The sequence below is a fragment of the Poecilia latipinna genome, unplaced genomic scaffold (genome assembly GCF_001443285.1).
Source record: "Poecilia latipinna isolate Pla-1442-1.1 unplaced genomic scaffold, P_latipinna-1.0 Scaffold696, whole genome shotgun sequence".
Classification (NCBI taxonomy): domain Eukaryota; kingdom Metazoa; phylum Chordata; class Actinopteri; order Cyprinodontiformes; family Poeciliidae; genus Poecilia; species Poecilia latipinna.
This window is the reverse complement of record NW_015113312.1, coordinates 172,504-196,989: the sequence shown is the minus strand read 5'-3', so window position 1 is coordinate 196,989 and position 24,486 is coordinate 172,504. Positions and strand designations below refer to the sequence as shown.

At 40.8% G+C, this 24,486-nt stretch overlaps 1 protein-coding gene across 1 annotated transcript in view; it reads left to right on the top strand.

Moving 5' to 3' along the window:
* Nucleotides 1-24,486, top strand: part of LOC106954993 (semaphorin-5B-like) — a gene marked incomplete at its 3' end in the record, with an annotated part of 216,152 nt that overhangs the window by 19,172 nt on the left and 172,494 nt on the right. Inside the window, exon 2 of the mRNA XM_015044887.1 lies at nt 24,230-24,297. The remainder of the gene's footprint in view (nt 1-24,229; nt 24,298-24,486) is intronic.

Sequence of the window (24,486 nt, the reverse complement as noted above, 5' to 3'; positions counted from 1 at the left end):
ACGTAACTCTCTGGGTTTTATTTATCTGGTTAACCTACACTGGGTTGTTGGGTTCGAGAACACCTGGCCGGATGATCAAGACGGATAGATGAACACTTTTGTCACATCAATGCGCCGGCAATTACCAAAGGGTCAGACGGGGCCTCTGTGTGTGTTATTTAGATTCATGCTGCTCTCTCATTTTCCGCAGGCCTCTCTCACTTCTCATTTTGGTGCGAGTGAATGATGATGCTCTCTGGGAACTTTGAGCAGAAAACAGGAGAAATATGCATTTCCTGCGGCTCACGCTAATGGCTTTTAGACTGCAGGCAAAAGAGAAAAAGAGTTTTTGGAAGATAAAAACTTTATGCCAGTTTTAATAAAATTCAGAACAAAGGCTATTTGGCGCGCTTAGGTAATGCGAGTATATCCGTAGTTCGTGTGGAAGAACACAAAGTAAAATGACCAAATAAAGGTGAGAAATAGGTCTACTTTTTTGCCATCGCTATAAAATTGCCATCATTTTTTTATGTGTAGAACATGAATACTTTTGTCATGTCGGCACAAAAAGATGTTAAAGCGACATCTTCCTATAAACTGTAACCATTTTAGTTCTTTCCTACTGGGTGTAGTGGTTGTAAAGACAGTTTCTGGTAGATGTGCCACTTTTTGTGCTGGGGCTTAAAGCCTCAAACAGAAAAATATCAAAGTTTTATGGCTCCAGTGTAAACATTAGTTGTGACATATTCCAGCTTTGTGCTTCACATCGGATCCTGGATGCTCTCTTTATAGTCCATCAAGAAGTGTCGGGAGTCCTGCTGCAAAAAGTTAACGATTTTTCTGAGTTTGTCGATGTTCAGAGTGAGACTGTTGGCCTAGCAGGATCAAAGTATGCATCTTTCTGTCCTACACAGGTCAGGTAGCAGTTTTTGTTTGGTTGTAAGCAGAACCATTTGTATATTATCCAATGGGAAAACAAATTAACTTATGAAATTCAAAGTGAGTTTATGGTTTTCAATCTGCACTTCAGATCTTTGTGAGTTGCTGTCTTATTTTAAAACTTTTTTTTTTGGTTCTAGTGGCCTTTATTTGATAGTTAATTGACAGGAAAGTGGGAAGACATCCAGCAAAGGTCGCCAAGGCCGGGAATCGAACCTGTGACAGCTGCGTTGAGGACTAAGGCCTCCATATGTGGGTTGTGCTTAACCCCTGCGTCACCACAGCGGACCCTGTTGCTGTCTCATTTAGAATAAGTTGCAAATGAGTCATTTGTGACATTCTCTTCCTCATTAGAGTCTTGTGTGCTTTCCTCCAGAGCCAGAGATATTGTGTCAACATGGTAACATCCTGAATAAAAAAAAGGATTTACCATTGCATGACCTCTGGCAATATTTAAAAGCTAGGACATTTCTCCTTAACGTGAAGTCTGACTCATGATGCATCGTCTAGTTACTGTCAGTCAGGCCACTTTGCCTGGTGAATAAAAGTCTAAGCTACTTATGTGAACATGAGTGCTTCAGGCTTGGCATCCTGTCAATGTTTGAGACTCTTATTTTGAAGTGTAAGCAGAAGGAATTAATATGCTGTTTCCATAATGAGACACTCTGTTACAAACACACTGATGATGACTCTCCACCACTTTTAAAGGGTGAGAGTTATGCAAAATTGACTTTTTTGACCTCTGTATTCTGTTCTCGAGTTTATCATATTAACTAAGTCTCAGCTAAATGCTAATAAGAACGGTTTTAAACGGCATCACGGAGAAGCGTTGTTGTAACAAAGCGATGAAGGGGGAGTGTCAGAAAGAATAGAAGCTTCTTAAAGAGACAGAGGACAATTTCAAGGCGTCAGATACGTCTATGATGTTAAGTCAATTTTCTTTTACGTTATATTTGACACATACTGAATTTTTATAACTTAAAGTAACATTTTTACTTTATGATGGTATGAAATGACAGTTTGCCTAGAAAATATATAATAACTCCTTTTATGTTAAGTGTTAGCGTGGGAGCATTTCAAACACTGGTTAACCATTAACTGCTAAAGTTAGCATCAGCTAAAGAGCTTTGTGTCGTTCGTTTTGATTAATCTGAATGGCATTATATTATATCAATCGTTATAAATCTAAAATAAGAAGATAACACCAGAACTGGTTGTGACTTGAACAGAGATTCTTTAAAATTAATTTGGAGGTTCATAAAGCATTTCTTTTTGCTTTTGGAACCACAAAAAGCTATCATTTTAAATGTTTTTTTTCTTCTTCTTTTCATCTTTGTAGTAGCATAATAAGTGCCACATTTGGATGAGTCAATGCTGGAATATCTATCATTTTAATACAAAGTTTGTGAAATCATAACTCTGTTTCTGAAAACAACAGGAGGTGGAAGGATTCTTCACTTTTACCTAGAAACAAAACAATAATCTTTGTCACAGCCACAGATGAAAACAACCAGTTTAATCAAGTTACAATCTATAATAAAAACATTTTATCAGCCTGCTTCATCGTGCCCCTTAGATCATTTGTATGACTCTTGCTCTTTTCACACCGGGACTTTTTTTTCCTAGTGATTGCAAAAAGCCTAAAGCATCACTCAGAGTTGGTCAAATCTGATCTCTTGTTCTCACGAGCCCAATATTGTGCATCGCCTCATCTCGTGTGCAGGACGTGTCACTGCACCCAAAAGGATAAACTGCAGCAATAACCATCCTTCTTCAGCTCCCACGTGAAGGTAAACAGACTCAGTTAGGCAAATCTTTTGGTTTCATTTCAAAGTGCGCCATTTGCCTCATAACATTGGGAATCATAGACTTACTTTTCTCCATTTGCTGCTCGGCTATTGTGCGCTGAAAGATACAGAAGTCCTTGGTCGCAGTCTGTTGTTATTCGTCGTACCCATCTTGTGACACGGCTAGAGCGACCTCCAGTTTCTGAAAATGCTTACAATTTTATATTTTTAAAAAGACCATTTGTACAGCACATTTCACCAACAATTTCATTGTCAGCAGCGAGGGCCGTCAAAGTGCTCCAAATGGTTTGGTCTTGGGGACCCCTGCTCTAGGCAGACCTGTGAAGACACTGTTGCAGTAATCAATACGACTAAAGATAAAGGTGTGGATTAGTTTCGCTAGATCTTGGTGGAACATTAGTTCTCTAATCCTGGAAATGTTCTCGATGTGATAGAAGGCTGACTTTGTAACTGTCTTTATGTGATGCTGAAGGTTCAGGTCACCAAAACCCAGATTTCAGGCCTGGTGAACTCCTGGTGGAGTTCAAGCAGCACTTTCCAACACGCTGCCGCATTACAAGACAGCCACCCTGTTCGAGACATGCCAGGGTAAAAAAATATAAACCTCATTTTATAAACCATCATTTTATTCTTGAAGAAGTAAGCGACTTGTTTTGCTTTCTGTTAAGCGTACCTGCCGACTCGTAACTTTTCGTCGCATTTAGACGATTCACCTCGTCTAGAAAGCCCCTAAAAAAACAAACAAACGAAAAAACAACCCGTCTCCTTGTTTACTTCTGTCTCTGGAGTTTGTTTCTGTGAGTTTTAGTTCTACAAACAGCAGCTGGCTTTAACAAGTCTTGATGCCCTCCTGCTGCTTCGACAGCATGCCGCTGCTGGCAGGAAGCCCAGGCACCCTTAGCAATTTACAAACCAGGAGTGATGGCAGCTGTGCCCACACGTCTTCTCACTTAACCGGAGATGTGCTCCTATTCATTAGGGCAGCGAGTATGACACGGGGCTCTGCGACGAGACCCATAACTACCACGTGAAACACGGCCAAAGCAGCCTGTGTTTAGTGGCTAGAGATCAATTTATTTTGCTCCTGTATTTTTCTGAATGTTTATGTCTCCAATCGAAAATTGTTCACAGTTGATCCTCGTGTTTCCTCGTCTTGTTTTTCCTGAGTTCTTCCCCTCACTTCTGGTTTCATTTAAAGGTCTTTTTTATTATTACTATTTTTGGATTCTTCAGCATGGAATGCATTTGGGACTCTGACACTGAAATATTAGGCTTTTGTTTTGTTATGTAATTTCCATGAGCTTGCACTGCTCTGCAGGTGCTGCTGACGCAACATGGCTGCTGTTATAATGAGCTATACTGTTGACACACCAGCAGCTCATGTGCCGGGAGCAAAGATAAGTCATTTATTGTGAGGGCATCTGGTATGAGGGAATTCATCGGACGTTCAAATAAAACTGCGATTTCTACAGCATTTACAGTTTTGAATTAATTTTTAAATTGTCTCACGTCGTTATTTTCAGATACAAAGTTATCCAAAACTAAATAAACTAACAACAGGATTTATTTCAAATGATTTGTGTGCTATGAAGTTGAAAACTAGTTATTCTTTACCCACTTACAGCTTGATTACCTGGTGTTTAGCTTCATCTATCCACCCATTAACTTCAAAGAAAACATTCCCATAGCATGATGTTGCCTCCACTATGCTTTACACTGGGGATGTTGTGCTCAGGGTGACACACTGAAAAAAGAAAATGTAGCTCTAACTTTAAAAAAAAGTGTTAATTTGTTACATGTAATCAAATTAAGTTTGCTAAACTTATTTTATTTATGTTTATTTCACATTGACAACTTAAACTTAATATGCTTGGATAAACTTAATTGGATTACATGGAACAAATTAACACTATTTTTTTTTTTTAAGTTGGAGCTCCATCCTGCTTTACGTGTATCTGTGTCATTTGCTGGCTAAATTCCATAAAAGGTCAGATTTTGAATCTGTCTTATTGACAGATTTCTCCACATTTTTCAGACTTATTTTTGATAAATGCAACTTTCTGCTGTCATGATATTATCTAACAAACTGCCTAGGCTTTCCCAGAGCAACTTCATTTATGTTGAGAGTAAACTACACTCAGGTGGATTTGGTTTTGCTGAGGCAGGTAGTTGCTCAGAATTTCATTCAGGGGTTTCAAATTAAAGGGGCTGAAAGGGGCATTTTTCAGAGTTTTATTTGTAAAAAGTTTCAAAAAATGATGTGTTCTTGAAAGTGTATATGCTAATATGGAGTGCGACTACTTCTAAGAAACTTTCTACTTGAGAAGTGCTGTTCTGTCTCGGAGTTTGGGTTAATTTGGAGCTGAAAACCGAGACTGATCTTACAGTGAGTCACAGAGAGCAAAGCGCCTTGATCTGCAAGCCCGGAGCACTAACTAATGTGGAAATGTGATCAAACATATTCTGCTTTAGAGTGTCAGTAATTTTAATTCAGTTTGATTTTCCATATTTCCGATGCAGGATAATAACAAGAAAAAAGAAAAGAATAAATTTGATAACTTGGGCAACACGGATTTGTGATGCAGCGAAATGACATCACCGCTTTAAAACACATCGACATAAACACAGCGTGTCTGAATTCAGCACAGCGGCCCTGTGTCTTTCTGACAACAGCTTTCTGAACCTGGGGACGGAGAACAGGACAGTCCTCTGTGCTGCCTCTGCTCTGAGTGTGTGTGTGTGTGTTTCTGTGATCCAGTGTGGTGGCACTGGCCTCCAGGGACACACAGAAATAGCTGGCTCAGGAATGTAAAGAAGATTTTCAAAAAACAAAACACAGAAGCTATCTTTTTCTTCCAGGTTAGTTTTTTGGTACCGTCAAAGTTTATGTGGCTGGGTTTGAAAACTGAAAATACACTGTAGGTGTAGGATACTGTGTGGATATTGGGGGGGAAAAAATAAAAGCTAGTAAAGACTCTTTAAGAGCTGTGTCACTTCTAAACGTCTGTCGGCGCTGATGAAAAACATTTGAGTAAAATACACGCGCCGTTTCTCTTTTTGTTGCATTTTTTTAAATAAAACATATTTCATATTTCCATTAGTCGTCTTATTAAATAATTGAAATCTGCTTGAGGTTGGCTGCTCTACTTAAATGTGAGACACAGTTAATTCTGCTTTTTTTATATGATGTCTTTGTTTAAAAAATGCTTTTAGCTTTCTTAGGTTGCGTAATAACAGCTTAGATGAAACACTCAGTGAGACCGTGTCATGCGGTGGTGAGGAGAGAACGCTGAGACCCAGGTAAGGTGATGAATATGAGGAATTTATTGAAGAGCTCACAGTCCGGAAGACAGGCAGCATGGCAGAGTAGCAAACAGCTAATACCGGTAGCACTGACAAAGACTGAAAACGCGAGCTAGGCTAACCAGGACTTAGCAGTTCCACTGGAGAGCATCGACCTAACAATTTGACAGCAACACAAGACAAGGACCCGACGAAGAACACAGACAACAGGTGAGACTAAATACACACGGGGTAATCAAGGGAATGAGACACACCTGGGAGACAATCAACAGGGAGGACAGACGGAGACTCACAGGGAAACAGAATCACACAGAAAAACTCAAAACTAAACAGAAACACGGATCATGACACTGTCGCTCCATCACAGCTTAAATGCAAAATGTAAAAAAAAAAAAAAGAGAGAAGAAGAAGAAGGTAACGTTTAAATGTTTTTATAGGATTAATTAATTAATTAATCTTTGCGTGTCCTTAATGGAAATTGACCAGCAGCTCCAGCCGGGCTGTTGCTAAGCATAAACCACAACAACTCATGCAGAGCAGCCCTCATACTTTCATTGAAATGAAACAGTGGAGAACAAGTATGACTGACACACACACACACACACACACACACACACACACACACACAGAGTGAATGACAGGCTGAGTGCCTGAGATGTTCTTTTAACCCACTTCTCAACGTTACTAAGTGTGCATGAAAACACTCGAGTTTTGTACAAAGAGAGATAATAGAGGCTTTCCTTTTTGTCCACACAAAACTCAATGGAAAATTCATATTCAAAAGTACGTTGGTGATCTAAATTAAACATTTCTGTAGCTTACATTATTCAAGATCCTTATTGTAGATGTGGATGACTGTGGGAAGGAAGGATCTCCTGTAGCGGTCTGTATTACGACGGCTCTACAAAAGCCTCTGACTGAAGACACGGTTGTTATATGACAGGCTCATGAAGAGGAGGTTAAAGGTTGTCTGTCATTTTCTTGATTTTGTGCAAAATCCCCAGAAAAGAACTATTGTCCAGGTGAACACCAAGGGACCAAAGATAACATTTAGAGCCAATCAGCACCCAGGAAAACGAATGCCACTCCAGGATTGGCTTCTTTGCAAGAATCAGCCAATAGCACGTCAGATCACTTTACATCTACATCCCAAGCTGCAATTTCTTTTGACTATTTTAGACATCCATTTTCAAAACCGTCCAACATAATTAAAGAAATAGGCTACAGTCTTAAATGCTTTAAACCTCACTTATTGTTCCTTGACCCCCTCCAGTAGATGATAACTATAGTAACTTGTCCTCTCCTCTTTTTTTTCATATTCAAACATCAGAAGCAGCCTCCTCAGGACTCTGGAGTGAAACGGGACGCCCGTTAAACAAAAGACGCTGCTGAACACGGGAGCAACATTTGCCTCATTCCTGCCACGTTGCGTCCCGTCAGGCCGCGAACTGCTTGATCTGAAGGGGGTTAGCGGAGGAGCCAAGGCTGAATCCCAAACGGGGTTACCTCACATGTAGAGAGTTACGAGACTAAATGTTTAGTCCCCTGCGTGGGTGACGAAACGTCACTTAATAATTTATCACCTGTCAACGGCTTTGCGTCGACTTGTAGAGGTTCCTTAAGGTCACCTCAACTTTTCTTTTCTTTGCCGTCACGTGCAAGCTAACTACCATGTGTCGATCCAGTCGTCACGCCTGGGTGAAATTAAAATCAACATGGCGGCCGGCACCTGAGCACATCCGAAATTCAGACGGCGTAACACACTCTGGTTATCCGTGCCGCTCCCCCCACCCTCGGGCCATGCTCTCTATGAACCAAATTAATAGCCTTCCCCGCTGCCTCGCGTGTAATTTGAACCCATTCCTTCATTCTGCAATTCGATCTTAATTGCCAACTCCTTCCATTCCGAGAGTTGTTAAGCTAACTGCTCGCTTGAAGGATGAGTGTGTGTGGCAGTAAACACCGAATTACTTGATCAAATGACGTTCCTGCGCCTCGAGGACGCACAGGAAGTCCCCACTGCTGTCTCGGCAAAAACTGGAAAAAATAAAAATAGCAGCAATGGCGCTGCGTACCTGCCACTTTGCTTTCTTTAGTTATGTTCTCACTCCAAAGTGATGAATGGGTCTTTGATGCCTGCACTTTAAGAGAGTGATTGGGATCTTGATTCCCAGGGCCCCGGATGGTTTACATCTCGCTGTCTAGCGCCCTTCGTCTTGTCACACGTCCAGCATTAATCACTTTCATCCTCTCCTATTTTACTCTCCTTATCATCGAAACGGCGTTTTAATTTGCAGCACCCGCGTCTGCTCTTCGAGCTTCTGTCGGACGCGCTTTACGGTCGAACCCGATGGCTCCCTTCGAGAAAATGTCAAATAATTCCCCGGATCCGACTGGGATTCCCGTTGATCGAGTCTAGCCAAAACCCCCCCATCCGTCACTTCACACCTCTTCCGTGTCGTAAATCACGAAGGTTTCTGCTTAACTCCTCCCAAAAATATCACTGCAGTGCTGGAAATCGATATCCCGGGTATCAATTATTTACTAAGATTTCAGCCTGAACGTTGGCCAGTACGTGTTACTCCGAGAACTTAATGACCACAGGGAGAAAAAAAAAAGTCAAGTGTAAAAAAACAAAACAAAACAAGAAAACCCCCAGCAACTTTAACAATATGACAAGACATTAACATTTCACTCAAATCGACTGAGGATATTCCCTCCACCGACCTGCAGAACCAATATAATGTATAATTTTACAGTGAAGGTAGAGCATTTCTTACCCGATCCGTTTCCTGATTATATGTTTCCATTCAGTACTTTGAGTATTTTCTTCCCAGCATCAGTTCAGTTTAGAATCCCTCTGGATCTGGTCTCTTCGACATGCTTCACATTTCACGAAGCTGGGAGTGAAGGGTGGGAGGGAAACTGAGGAGAAAAGACACAGTCGTTTTCAGTTTACCCCTTTAAAAGTCACAACTAGCAGAAAAAGATCATACGCTGCGAAGTGCATTGTACTACAAGGCGTTTATATGCTGCTAATGCATCTGTGTGGAATGACAGAGAGTTTCAGCACAGTGTAACGTCACAGTGGAAGTCTTTTCAACAAACCTGATCAGAAGAGGCGTCTGCATGTTTCTGAGCGCTGTGCGTATCTCAGTAAGGCAGAAGCTGTGTGTCCCGGGGCCGTGCCGGGTCTGGCACTGAGTGACGGGTTTGCTATGGCAATAAAAAGAAGGTTCACATTGCTGAAAACTTACTTAGCCGAGTTTAGGTTCTCTGAGTGAACGATCCACGCTTCAAAAATCAAGAAAAGTTAGGATAAAATGGACAAGGTGAAATCATATAGCCGTTTATTTCTGTTTGCTCTCAGATTAGCTGCTTTTATTTAAGTGTATGAGTGTAAGCACCAAAACGATGTGATATTCAACATGAAAGATTTGGTTTGTGTTGTATTTGCAAACAAAAGTACCAGTGACTTATGTTGTTAAAATTAAAAGTTATATAGGAAAATATGGCTGTTAGAGGAGTTTAAAATGGAATCTGATGTGATTTGAATAATTACATAAAGCATAAATTATTAGCAACCTGCCATCACAGAAGTTGACCCTAAAGGTTTAGTCTAGTTTTAAATCTGTTCTGATTTGGCTTCCTGGACTTCCTGGTCTGGCGCTGCGGTTCCTGGTAAGGTAGAGCCCACTTTTGGTTTGACTTCCTTGCTTTTTACTACACAAACACAGCTAAAAGCGCCTAATTGGTTGAGTGTCAGCAGGTTTTATTTTCACCTATCTGCCTGTCACGTTGGTTTTCTGTCCACTCCCGATCCATTACATCATTTTCAGTTTGCATGTTTTGAAAAAGTTGCTGAAAAAGTGGCGGCGGCAGAGCGAGTCACAGGAACGGACAAGAGGACGGTATAATCAGACAATTAAAACGTTAGACTTCAGACTGCGACGTTACGTTCCCAAGTGTAAATGGAAGCAAACGCTTTCGAGTGAGCGCTGTGAGAAGATCTGGAGCAGATTTTAAATGATTTGCCCTGAAAAACTTCCTGCTCAGCTGTGTGTGTGGCAGCAGAGACGGGTTAAGGACTCCCGCTGGCACAACAAAGCTGTGATTTAGACTAATAAAACTTTATACACTTATTGCTCAACAGTGTTTATGTTCAGAAGCAAAAGCAGAGTGTGCTCACTGGACAGATTTTAGAGTATGTAGCACGGCTAGCTGTGACTGTGTGTGCTGTATCAGACCTCGCCTTCATTCATTAAAAATCTGTTAAGCTCCATGTTCCTCCAGATCAAGGAGTGATTACATTTTTACACAGTGTCAGAATACCTGTAGGCATGGCATGACCTGTTCTAGTTACTATTAGCAGTGCTAACAGCCATAGGATGCCGTCACGGCAGTGGTAGTTGTGTCAAAAGTTTCTCTGGAGTCTCACAACAGCCGTGGTAGAACCTATTCAGGCCTTGACATACTGAAACCTGGACTATACCAACAAGAACACCCCAGAACCCACGGTACTTTTAGCTCTGTTGAGCCACAGAGATAAACAGTTATCACTAGAGCCTCAAAGAGGGCGATAATGCGTTGGTTTACTTTGTGCGCTTTAAAGAGAAGAAGAACAGAGCAGAGGACAGATGAATTATTCATGAGGAGATAACCATAGATCTCCCCACAGTGGATGTCTCATAAACAAGCTTCGTTTTTGCCTTTCTTTTTTTTTTTTTTGCTCATTGTTTCACTCATGTTATTGTCATTCTCATTGCACACAGCCAGTGATGGCAAACCCCCCCCCAAAAATTAAAAAAATTGCCACCCGCAGTGCTTCGATAGGGCCAGGGTATGAATAGTTGTTAATTTTCTGACTCAACAAAACACAATAAAATTAATTTCTTAACTATTAAACAATAGAGGTCTTCACAGTGAATCAACATCCAGTTTGATAAATAATCCAATCCAAAGTTTACCAGAGGCAACATCTGCATGTCTGTCAAAACCTTTGGTCCCAGCTGTAGGTGCAGCGTTTAGGCATAAAAAGGGATCATAAAAACATGATGCAGGGATCTCCCAAAGAGCCCCCTGGTGGCGACGGTGCTGGTCCACTGTGTTTTTATGTCAAAAAAATGTTAAAAGTTGACAGGAGATGTAAAAATATTATTAGGTAATTATGTGTTATTGGAAAACCATATTGAGAACACCAACTATAATCTTAAAAAAAAAGACAGGACAAAAATATTCAGTTGATATAAATATATATATTTTGCTCTGCAGGTAATTATTTAGGTAGTCAGCCAGCTGTATTCTAACTAAATAAATTCAAAGAAATATTACCTGACTCACATCAGTCTCACAGCGCACAATGTTATATAATGTTATACGTCGCTCTGATGATGTGCTATCATCCATGCTAGCTAACATTCTGTCTTATCCAGCAGCCGCTCCACTAACATCGATTCTTGGTCGTGTGCAGGCTCATTGTCTCCATCACTGCCCCTCAGACTTCGGAAAACGAACGTGTCCAGTGTCGTTTGATCCTTTATCCATGCCTTGTTGCTTTAGTTAACTAAGTTAAGAGTGTTGACAGGAAGAGACAGGCAGTCGCTAAGCAATTCCATGGTTAATAAAAACAGACACCTAAGCTCAGACTTTTTATGTGTTTGCTTTGAAACGTTTCACCAATGGCACTCTTTAACCCAACATCACTGTTACTGGTGCATGAAAAGCCTATTTTAAATAAACAAATGGCATTCAGCCTGGCGGGCTGCCTGGCTTATCATAATCCCTGATCACGTGTGTTGCTTATACAGGGTGAGCCATAGGTTTCCATACATAGAAAAAAAAAAAAAACATTTTATATTAGACATTATATTTTTGTGGGACTCTGCATAATCGCTGTTCGTCTCAAACCACTTCGTGGTTGATCTGCAACATTCCCAGTTTTCTGAAACTTGTAAATAAGTTTTAAGTTCTGTCACAGTGTGGTGTGTGTGTGACGCTCGTTCCATGTTTTCTGTTAAAGTTTCGTTCAACCACGTGACTGCTTCCTGATCCAGCCATCAGTATAAATTCAGTTCTTTGCTCTTTTGTCAAATGCATCTTCGTGGGTATCTGAAATATAAAAGAAATATACATTTTACATTCTCCTATGAATGGAAACTTATGGCCCACCCTGTACGATGTAGCTACTAGAAGAGACTTACAACTGCGAGGTTTTGCGATTTTGCGATTCTGTCGTCAGGAAATCTGTTCGTATTGACATTCTCACCAAAAAAAAAAAAAAAAGGAGGCGGCTGAGCTGTTTTTTCGATGACAAGTCCTGGGGCTTTTAGGGATCCTTAGAATGAAACGGAAGAATTGTCGACAGAAAAGACAGAAGACATCAGCCTGTTTCGTCCTCCCCAAAGCCAATCAAAAATCAGCCGAGGCAGCCCCACGCACGCTGGGAGGGACGAGCACATGTTCGTTCCAACCAAGTGCCCACGGAGCGGCTCGTGAATGCGGATGAGGAGGTTCTCCTTGGTAAACAGGCCTCACTGTTCAGACCCACTGCAGGCACCTGGTGTTCACATTCTCCAATTTGCATGCCAATTAACAACCATTGTTGACTTAATCGTTCTCATTGCGTAATTTAGATATTAATTCAGAGATCCTGCCTCCAGACGTAATCCACAAACATTTCAGAAAAATTTGGCCACGTGTCACTTTGCGAATAACATTTTTGTCTGGTTAGTTTTTTTTTTATTTATTTATTTATTTTTTTGGTGTGGTATATCCTGAAAGTGAATAATTGTGTTAAATGTTTGCATAATTTTAAAATTGATAAGAATGAACAACTGAGGCAACAATCAATCAATCAGTGCTGGTGTGCAATATGTTTTGCTCCCACCCTTTTTTTCCCCCCAATTTGCTCATATATATTCAAAGGAAAATATGTTTGTTCATTGTGTGCTATCCTACCTCGGCAGTCAGCCTGAGCTCCCAGCAGTTCGAATTGATTTTCATGAGACCCAACATTGTGCAACTGCAGAAACAATCTTGAAACAATCCCAGCGGTATCCTGTTTGTATTCTACAAAGTTTTGCGGCACACAGCTCCATGTGTTTTGTTTTTTTTTCTTCTTCTTCTTCTTTGTGTTCGTATCCTCGGCCTCCATGGCTGCAGCGTAGCAAATTTTGAAATCTATTTAGAGAAGTGAGGACTTGTCTTGAACTCGGGGCTCCATGATTGTGCAAAAAGAAAAAAAAATCTGTCTCTACATGACGATTATTTAAAGCAATTATTCAGTTCAGAAAACCAACATATCTGCTACTTTTTGAGGCCAGTGAACTTCAATTCAGCATAAATTTTCCTGACACCTTGTTAAAGAATTTCTTTCAAGTTGTTTTGTCTTTCAAAAAGAAGGAAAGCAACTGATGCAAGTTTCTATAAAGTTGCTTATTTTTATTCATAGTTTTCTTTCTTGTTCTCAAGCTGTTTGTGTTGGAAATTGTAAATTTGGTTTTCCATGTTTCTCAAAGGCGTCCCACAAGGCTCTTTCTTCGGTCCATTTTACTTTAGTACTCTATGTATGCTAGCAGTTGGACAATGTGACATTTTAATTTACGCAGAGAACACAGTTGTGTTTACTCAAATAAAACCATAGAAGAAGTCGCGCACACAGGTTAGCAGACGTATTAGCAATGGTTACATGCTGACTGAGCAGACTTTACTCACTCCTAAATCTACCAAAAACTTTTCTGAAAGCTGCAGTTCAGAACTAAATTCTGGTAAATTTAGTTTTTACTCATATAGAAGGAGGACTACATGTTTTTGTTTAAATTTCACTTTTAACTTTAGAACTGATATGAAAAATTTCAGTTCAGTTTGGACATATTGACCCAATTCAAATTCTACAACCTCGAATGTAAGTATTTTTAAAGAACAAACATTATGCTTTGGGACTAACTAGTTCTTTCTAGTTCCAGTGGTATTTTTAATTGCACTGTTTCTTTTTTCTAACAGTCCACAGATGTAGGCTGAGAATATTAGGAGGCCTAACGACATTATGTTGAGTGAAAGGAGCAATTACATTCAGTCATGCATGACTTAAAAGCCTAAATAAGATGATTATTGCCTTTATTTGAAATAGAATCAATTACTTACATGAGGCGCTATAGCTCCAGCATTATATTTTAAACCATTAATTTTGATAACGAGTGAATTGCTAAAGTCATCAGAGAGAATTGTTTGATTAAAATGTCACCTGTGCTGTCTTTCCGTTTAATTTTGCTTTTCCAAAGAGACGTATAGTCCTTTGCCCGGTTTATTTTAGTGCTGCAAGCTAGAAAAAAAGAAAAAGAAAAAAAAAGTGTTTGCCTAATGCACATAATGCATTAGGGTGGTGGTGGGGACGTTTTACTTAATGTTCTGCTTCTAATTTACATAGTGGAGGGTATAAAAGCATATGAGCTACGAAGCTGCAGTAGCTGAAAGGCATGCTGACTGCCATAATGCAGCTGATCCCCCTTTCCTGTTGTACAGTCGAGTTTAATTTTATTATTTTTTTGTGTGTGTTTTCACAGATAGTTTTCCCAAAAGATGTGCCTTTCTTTGGATTCACTCGGAACTGCAGTGCTGCTGTCTCCCTTTCATCCCTCTCGTTTCCTCCTCCTCATCGCCCACCAGCTTTCTTTCTTCCTCAATAGCACTGATGCCTACATGTACTCTGCTCAGCTCCGTGCACTTCTCCAGTTTATGGCATCTGACCAGTGGGGGATATGTTGGTGGGGGTATTTTTTATTTTATCTCCCCCCGCCCCCCTCTTCAAACTGCTGTCATACGGCCTAATTAATAATGCGCTAATCCTTTTAGCGCATCCATAGCCCACACCTTGGAGTTTATTTAATGTGTGTTGGTGTAAATATTCAAGTGGCAGGAAACAAACGCTTTCGTCTCAATAACATATATATATATATATATATATATATATATATATTTGAATGTGTAAGTGATTGAAGCATTCAGCTCTGCTTTGCTGTATGTTTTTTTTTCCACCCACTAACTCTGGGAGTTCAGCTGGATTTTTTTATTTTTGCTGCATTGGTTCTGTTAAAGCTTTTTCCCTCTGCTGAGATGTGATGCAGGAATATGAAGTGTTTTGGAAATATGACGGTCCAATACGTTTGTGTCGTTTGTCTTGTCCTGCCTTGTTTCACGTTGAAGATGAAGGCGTAGTTTCATCAGCTTCGGATTCAGGTTCACATCCGCTTAAAAATGCGACTTTGCTTTTATATCGGATTGTTGCTCTGACTGAAAACGCTTTACATTTTCTAAAGGTCGGTAACGACATGGTGCCACCAAACTCAATTTCCCGATAAATATTCTGATAAATCCATAAATAGTAGTCTAACACAAACCTGACGGCGGTTTAAGTGTAAAAATTATGTTTTTGAGATTTTAGTTGAAGAAGTCCACTCTGAGGGTCTCGCCTTCAGATTCTAGGAATAAACAATGCGGATATAATTAATCCACTGTGTTATATTGTCAAATAAGTATCACCTTTTTATCTTCAATAAACGCTGTATTTAGGCTCAAAACGTGAATTCAACTCCAAACTGGAATAGTTGCTCTGATGCGCACTCTTTTGTCTGACTGGCCCATTAGGTTTTTCATGTTTAAATAGTAAAATAAATGAAAAACCGGGATTCATTTTCCTCCAGCAAAGCATGGAAGATTACGCGTCTTTAAACATTTTAAACACGTCCCTCCGATGTTCTGCTCCAGCTTTTTATTCTTTTGTCACTCCTGGTCCCGACAGGCCAACTTTGTCGTTGTGCAAATTTATTCGCGAGCATATGGCGTCTGATTATCGAGCTAAAACACTGGCACGAATACAGTTACTCACTGAAACCACAACAAGGAGTCTAGTCATGTCTGTTTCATTTTGCCAATAAGGTTTGAGGCGTGCACACGTGGAGTGAGCCCAATTATATGTGGAGTAAAAAAAGTAGGTAACACTTTATTTGAAGGGGGGTGAATAAGACTGTCAGGACACTGTCATAAACATGACATAACACCTGTCATGAACATGAATAAGCCTTCATGAATAGTTATGACTGTTGTCATAAAGTGTCATTCGGTAAATTATGACACTTTTAATACAAAGTTGACATTATTCAAAATGCCTTTGTTATGACAACTTGACATTAACCAAGAAATCATTACTGATATAAATTTGTTATAAAAGAATTACTGATTTCACTTTAAAAATTAGGTAACTTTGTTATTAAAGGTAAAGTTTAATCAGTAATGATTTCTTGGTTAATGTCAAGTTGTCATAACAAAGACATTTTGAATCATGTCAACTTTTTATTAAAAGTGTCATAATTTACCGAATGACACTTTATGACAACAGTCATAAATATTCATGAAGGCTTGTTCATGTTCATGACAGGTGTTATGTCATGTTTATGACAGTGTCATGTCAGTCTTATTCATCCCCCTTCAAATAAAGTGTTACCAAAAAGGAACATTTAATGTTGGAGACCAGCGCGCTCGAGTGTCTCAGAACGAATCAGATGAAGCACAATGACGTGCAGTGCGATGATAAAAGTAAAGCCTCCTGACGCTCCTTGTTGGGATTTCTGATTTCTTTTGAACAAGTAAAACATAAGAAGATATAGGAATGAAAAACAGATAATTGAGGTGATATTTTGAGCTCTCTACATCTTTTGCTAGCTATTAGCCCGGCTAGCATTGCTAACGGTAAGCAGCGGGGAAACGGTGAATTAGAAAAAAAATCTAAAGATGATTTTTTTGTTTTCCACCAAACAAATCACAGCTTTATTGTTGTCAAAGCATCAGCTGAGTGTTTTTAACGGGGCCACACAGAGTTGCGTAAAATCATTATGTCTGCACTAAATTCAATCTGGTGTCTCCTGACCTTAGGACAACATCTGAAGATCAACAAATCACACTCTGTTCACTGAGCAATATAAGAAACTTAATTACAGAGACATAATTGGCTAAATATGAAAAGCAAGACTCCAATCAGCAGAACCACTCTTGGAAAAAGAAAAAAAAAAGGCCGTTGCGTTCATCCTCCGAGGTAGCGGCCTCTAATCTAGTTTTCGAGAGTGGAAATAAGGACGAATGCCCAAGTCATGCTGGAGTTTTACAGAGGAAAACAAAAAGTCAATATTTAATGAAGAATCCCAGCAGCAGCCGTATTTATGCGCATTACAGCTGGGGAGGATACAAATGCACAGGGAGAGAAGTTGTCACACAAAGCAAGTTGTTTTTCTGTGACTTTTCGGGTCAGAAACACTGTAGCCTTGAAAGTGTTCACGGTAGTACAATGTAGCTTGATAAAACTGAGAAAATGCCACATTGAAGGGATAAATCTGATGTTTTAAAGTGTGATGCTATAAAGTCAGCACTCATAGTTCCCCTAGCTATAGGAGCGATATGCCGTTTTACCGTGGCTTTGTACAAAACTTCAACAAAATCCTTGTGTTGGAGGGCTAACAGCTGCTCTTACATCATTCTTCAAAATAAGTCAAACTCAAAACATTCAGATTCTTAGGACACAACTTTACACTGGTGTATATAAACCATCTACACTTTCATGAGAGACTATTTTTAAATGTGTTACTCTTTTTTTTTTTTTTGCCAAACAACACTGGCGATGTCACCCAAGGCAGTGCTTTCCTGTGGTTTCTTAGTGGTTTTTTTTTTGGAAATTATCCCACTGAACTCACAATAGCTGACCAGAGAACATTTTGAGTTTGAGTCGTCTTAAATCGCTAAAACGAGTTTATCTCGACCAGCTCTGAGTTCATGTTTCAATACAATATGATCCCCACTGCTGGTACAGGAACTATCACCAGCTGGGTTTCCATTACAAATATGCACCAAACTGTTGATATTCAGCAAATGTAAAAATAAAACACAGTTTCACAATTGCAGTGTTTCCATTAGATAAGAAACGCAAATGAAATCACACACCGATACGTTTAAGTCCTAAAAAAAAAAAAAAAACGTCCTCCTCCAACCACTTCCTGTCTTCTCCGTCAGAATCTACTTTAGATGTTTACCACCAGTCGTAACTTCCAGGTCGTCGATCACGTGACTCGTGATGCGGAAAAAGTGTTTTGCGAAATACGCTGGAGCAAAAACTCGTTTTAATCGAAATTGGCAGGTTTCCATTAAGCTAATTTATTTCCGTAAACTGCACGATTATCTGGTCAATGGAAACGCAGCTCACTTTTATAGAAAAGAACCTGATCTGTCGGTGACGAATGGCTTCCCAGCTGCACTCTGTCCTGATTACATCCAGCACGTTGAAGCTGATGTCATACGTAGGATGTATTTTGAAGCCGGGGCGAGCTCTCCATCATCTCTTTAAGCTATTTGGTTAGCCGTGCAGTTTGTAGTGTTACGGCTTACATTGATGTATTATGAGCCCGGGGCTTCTTTAATGGAGGTGCCACTTAATTAATACAGAGCCCCACTTAAGCCCAGTGAGCAATCAGATGGAAACGCATAAGCATAACTCAAGATCTGCTATTCTGTTTTCATTAAAGCAGAATTGCGGGGACACGCATTCACATCAACGGCATGGAGGAGCGGAAGCGTGGGCCGCTCAGCGCGTCGTCAGAGACGCTTTCATTCTCCTCTCAGGACCACGGCCTTTTAGCAAATTGTCACCACTCCCTCTGTAGCGGCGCGCAGGTGACCCCCTCCCACCTCCGCCACCCGAGAGCCATCCCTGAGAACCGGGAGCGAGGGGGTCGGAGGTCAGGCCGTATATAAACAGGTGTCAAGTGCCGCGATGGAGAGTCGGGCGACATATGAGACCCGGGATGGAAACCCAGCCGGGCTGCCGGGAGAGAAGAAAGGTAACGGATGACTCCGCCTGTCAACGCGATGCCATGGTTTCGGGTTTTGCAAATTAAACCGTCTCGCGTGTGGGAGTTGACCTTTTCAAAACGTGGATGCGTGCGCTTCCGTGAGGTCATAGCCACGGGTCTTTTTGGGTGCGTTAAATTACTGAACCAGTGTAACCGTCTCTATCTCCCTGGGTTTGATTCATTATCATATCAGCATGCTAAAATTCAGGTGTTTTTTTTTTCAACCTTATTCCTTTATTTTTCTTTTAAATAGCTTTCTCTCTTGCAAAACCCAAGCATGAGGTTGGTGGGTTTTTTTTCCAACACAAGACCCTTAAGGGGTTTTGTGCTGCGTAATTACCACAATCTGACCTGACTGAACTAATTGGTTTTAGATGTGAACACTGCAATGTCCTTGTAGGTCTTGCATTTATTTAACAGGAGGAAACAAGTTACTAGTCTATTATAACTACCCTTCAGACTATGAAACATCTAGCTGTGAAGCAGGCGTCCACAGAGAAAGATGTAATTAAAAAAAAAAGACAAAACAAAAAAATGTAATCACAGTGAAAGAGCTCCTGCTGTTACTCCCACCTATTGTAATGAGCCACCAGCTATCATGTTTATGGAAAAGTTGATTCACTTCAAAGAAAAGACTTAAGTTACCTTAAGTGATGCTCAGTTACAGTCAAACTCCTGCTGCTTTCATATGAATTCAGACGAAAAGTACCAGAATTGGTTCTGCTGTTTAATTGATTATCAGTAAGTGTGAGCGCCTCTATAAAAGCAGTTTTTTTTTTTTAGTTGCTCTGGAGCAGACGAGTATGTGTTAACAAAATGCCAAAAACGGAAAGCAAATCGCTTAGAGAAGCAACAGCCGCCGCCCATCAATCTGGTAAGGGGGTTGCGAGTTCATGTCCAAACAACATAAAATCAAAAATGTCCTCAATATTAAAGACAGCTGCCAGTTTTCTGACCATGTGAGCTTTCCAGAAAGTTCAGCAGCCGCAGGCCAGAATGTGAAATTCGCACAGAAGAAATGCAACGCGCTGTGCTCAGCGCATCAACATCTTGCATGAACTTTTGGAGGGAATGTGAAGGGTGATAACTTGGGCTTGTTTTACTGCAGCTATACCAGACCTGTGTGCCCTCCAGCCATTGAGTCTACCTTTGAATTTCTCCGTGTGCCAAAATGTTGTACATCCGAAGACACGGCCAACTCTCAAATGCGTGAATTTAAAAGAGAAAAAAAAGCTGCTGAAATGTCTCCAAACCTCAGTGAAGTGATATTGTTAGGAAATGTGTCAAAGACTGAGAGACTGATGGTTGTAAAAACGTTTTGAAAAGTTAAGTGACCAGTCAAGGAAGGTCGAGTATAAAGCCAGTCATTTCTGGTCATTAGATAATGTATTTGGTTACCTTTTGACCTGTTGGTTCCTGTAGATTATCTGTCATCCTCCCACAGAAATCTGTGACTTTTTGATGGTGACTCATGCCCTCCTCCAACATAAAGTGTTTTCCTTTTCCCTACAAACATAGATAAATGTCCGACTGCCTCTGCTTTCCTGGTAGTGATTAATTTAGGCTGACTTAACCCACTTCACTGTCGCAATTCATATAGAAACTGACTGGATTGAGAAATGATGCAACAAATTCTGCCCCAAACAGATTGCATGACAGGACTGTCTAATTAATGTGACTTCTACGAGCTACTTGTCAAAGTTATCTTCCCTTTGTGTCCTTTTTGTATTGTGTATTCGACTTTATGGTAAAAAAAAGTTTGTTTAGCGTCAGTTCTCTGCTGCAGCCTCATGCTGGAAAGCTGTGAGCTGTATAATTTCCTGCTAATTAGACACGTTTCCTCTGCAGCCCACGAAGAGAGGCTGCTGGAGCGCACCGTGTTTGTGTGTTCCTCTGAGTCTGCATGCATGTTTTATGTGAGCTGAACTCCTGTTGTTTCATAGCTCTCCCTCTTCACCTACTTCCTCCTTGGTCTTCATTGGAGTGTGTGCTGCTTCTCTTCCCGGAATCTGGAGAGGAATTTTAAGGATTTGAGTTGCACAACTTGATCTTGAAAGCAACCACTGAAAACCAAACATAGGTAAAAAAAAAAACAAAAAAAGGTTTTAGAACCAAACGCTACATTCAACACAATTGTGTAATTATGTGCAAAGACACTCTGGATGTCAGAGATCGTTGATGGATCAGACAACAGTGGCTGGGTTTCTATTACAAATATTCACAAAACTTTGTCTATGTCAAGGTTTCCCTCAGAAAACTGGCTAAGTGTGGTGGTTGGGTGCCAGGTCATCCATTCAGCAGCCCGTCGTGTTTTTGAGTTAAAAAGTGTTTAAAGTTAGCAGGAAACTTGAGAATATCACTTGATCATCATGTGTTATTGAAAGATTGAAGATTAATTCCTGAACACCAACCATAAAGTCTTAAAAAATACAAACATTTTAAAAAGACTTAAATAAATAAGCAAGGCTTAGCTTGGTGGGAGCACAAGTAAAGCCTGGTGGCCCGCCAGGCTTATGATACAAAATAAGAGTTTCGTTGCTCTTATTTTTGTCTCCTCTGGTGTTCCTCCTGTCCTCCTCTGAAGTAATCAGCTCGCCTCATCCGCATCACGGTCACAGATGGAGAAATGAGGACTATACAGTCCTGTCGTTCTGTCCCAAGGACACCAAAGCTTCTGCCTAGTTACCCATCAGTGTAAAGCAAATACTGTCACAACCCTGTCAGGTATGGAGAGGAAAAAAACGCTTTGAATGGAAACAAGGTTGAGGAATCTTGCACATGTCATTAAAGAAAACTGGTGTGTGTGTGTGTGTGTGTGTGTGTGTGTGTGTGTGTGTGTCAGATTACGCTTGTTGCAGAGGATAAACCCTGACGTCACAGTGACACTGACGATTACAGGCATGTTTCTTTTTGAGTTTTTTATTTTTTGTCTAAGTTGTCGCTTCCCGCCACTCACCCCTAAACTCTCAGCTTAACTCCAGAGAAAATCCTCTTTACTCCATTTGTAAACCGTGGACTGTTAAGTGCTTCGGCATCAGGCTGGAGAACTGTGAGCTGGATGTTTAATTGAGAGCGATTTCCATTAGCGCTCAGCTGCGTCTGAGCGTCCCTTGTTTTCCTGTCTTTCCCAGCTAACACATGAAAAATACAAAAGTAGTCAGTTTTCTTCACTTTTTTCCAACATTTTCTCATGTTGGTACACAAACTTAATGTTTTGTTTTTGTTTTTTTTTTGGGTCGGGGGGGATTTTATGAGACAGACCAAAACTAAATAGTGGATAATTGTGAAAGTGGAAGGAAATTAATACTAGGTTTTCATTTGCTACCCCGAAATGAAAAACCAGTGGAACCAGCTGCCTGCAGAAGTTTCTTACCGAGCCGGTAGAGTCCACCTGCATGTGATTTATTGTCTGCATACATATAGCTACTCTATGAAGGTCTAAGAGGTTTATGTACCACACACTGCCCTGAACAAAAACACCACCAGGATTAACGTCAGCATTACGTTGTGTTGATGTTTGATGTTTGCTGCTGATTTTGATGATGGCGCTTGACAAAGTGTAATGTTTCACAATCGGTGACATTGTAGTTGTTTTTTTTTAGAGATGCAAAGCATTTTGAACTGTCTTGTTGCTGAAATATGTGCCGTACAAATAAACTTGACTGATTGATTGAAAACAAGAGGATCCTGGGAGAAAACCTGTCAGAGGCAGAATAAGATAACATGAGACTGGAGCCGAGGTTCAACGTCCAGCAGGGAAAGAACACCAGACATACAGACAGAGCAACAGCTTAGAGCAGAGCAAGAAGTAATCTGCTATAAAGGTGTAGTCTAAGGTTAGAACGAGCATCTGTGGCAAAACAGGATATTTTATGTCTCCTTTAAGAATGAGCTTTAGCTATTAGCAAAAAAATAATGGCTCAAAAGGCTCAGTCTGGTGTTATATTGCACGATACATATGCAAACAACAGATTTCAGATTTTTCATTTGCAAAACACTTTGGAAACCATGCATTTATTTCACCAGACTTATTGCAGTCAAAAACATTCTCTGTGCCTGACAGGAATGTATGTGGACGCACGTGCACAAACCAACCTTTTTGCATTTTTTTTAGCTCCTTTTGACAATCACAATAAAGTTTCTATTCTACTCTATCACTTTGCGATATGATAAACTGCAGAATTTTAGCTTGGATGCGATGAAACTGTGAGAAGCTTTCAGAGCGACTCTGTCCTTTAAGGTCTGATGGGATTTTATATTCATAAAAACAAGCAGGGCGGCAGCGATCGATAACACGAGCTGAATTCTTAAGCGTCAAGTTGGTTTTTATGAAGTAGTTCCAGTTTATTTAAAGTGTGGGAAATAAAATGTTTTAAGAGACAATGTCGGTTTAGCCAAGGTTTTTCCGAAGAATCCCTCGTTTTATGGAGGCTGTTAAAGGTTTGGTGCTAGAGACCCTTTAAGGACTTTATAGGTTAACTACCGTTTTTGAATGATAAAATTTCAGGCGGCGTTATAATTTCTTTCACAGGTTTTCATTACTCCTTTCGTGCCGTTAAGCTTCAGCAGCACCACAGCCTCTCATCTCGGCAGCCGACACAAGCCTCACCCAGAGCGGGGGGGCGACAATAATCGATCCGTCCTTTTGTCCCCGTTTACTCTTCCTGGTGGAGGTTAGGGAAACGGCAGCCATATCGCAGCGGCAGCCGATGGCACAAGAGGGATCGCATGTCTGAGCGGCTCCTTCAGGTTGCCGTAGAAACCGAGCGAGGGCCATTTGTTCCAATTTGCTCTGTGGCATTGAGATCAAAAAGCTTGGAACCAATGCTAATATGCACTCCACCATATTAGCATCTGTGTTTGCAGGAGAGAGAGAAAAAAACAAACCAAAACACACACACAGTGGGGCATCTGCTCACCTCATTTACATCCACATTGTTCCCCTACAGTTCGGTGCAACGCAAGGCCTCCTACGTTTTTACAGGCTTTAATAAATGGTTTTGAACTTTCTGGTTTGTTATTATCCTCTCGGGCCTTTAGGCTTGATGTACTGGCTGCTCCCTGCCCCGCTCGCCCCCCACCCCCAGCCCTGCAGCCCCCTCAACCCGGAGCAGGCTGCTGAGTTTACAGAGCGTTCCTGCTCCGCCTTCCCTGCCCCATTGAAAAGTTGGCGGTTTGTTTACGAGAGCACCAGCTTCTTTGTGGCTTTGCGCTCCGCTCAGCCACAGCGCAGTGAGTGAGTCTTCAGACCCCCCCCCCCCCACCACCACCACCACCACTCACCCCTCTTCTTTCTCTCTTTTCTTCCAGAATCAATCTGAAAAGGACAGACGGACCCTCTCAGCCCCCAGACCCCACACCCCAGTGATGCTTAGCCGGTGAGTATGCTCTACTTGCTTGCACTCAGATTCCTCCCACCCCCCGTTACTTTTTAACGCTTTCCTTGCGCTTTCTGCTTTCAGTTTCTTTCTGCTATTCAGCTGACTTTTTCCTTCTTTTCTTGTCTTCCCCCCCCCCCCACCCAAAACTCTCCTTGGTAAAAATACACAACTCCCCTACTTACCCCC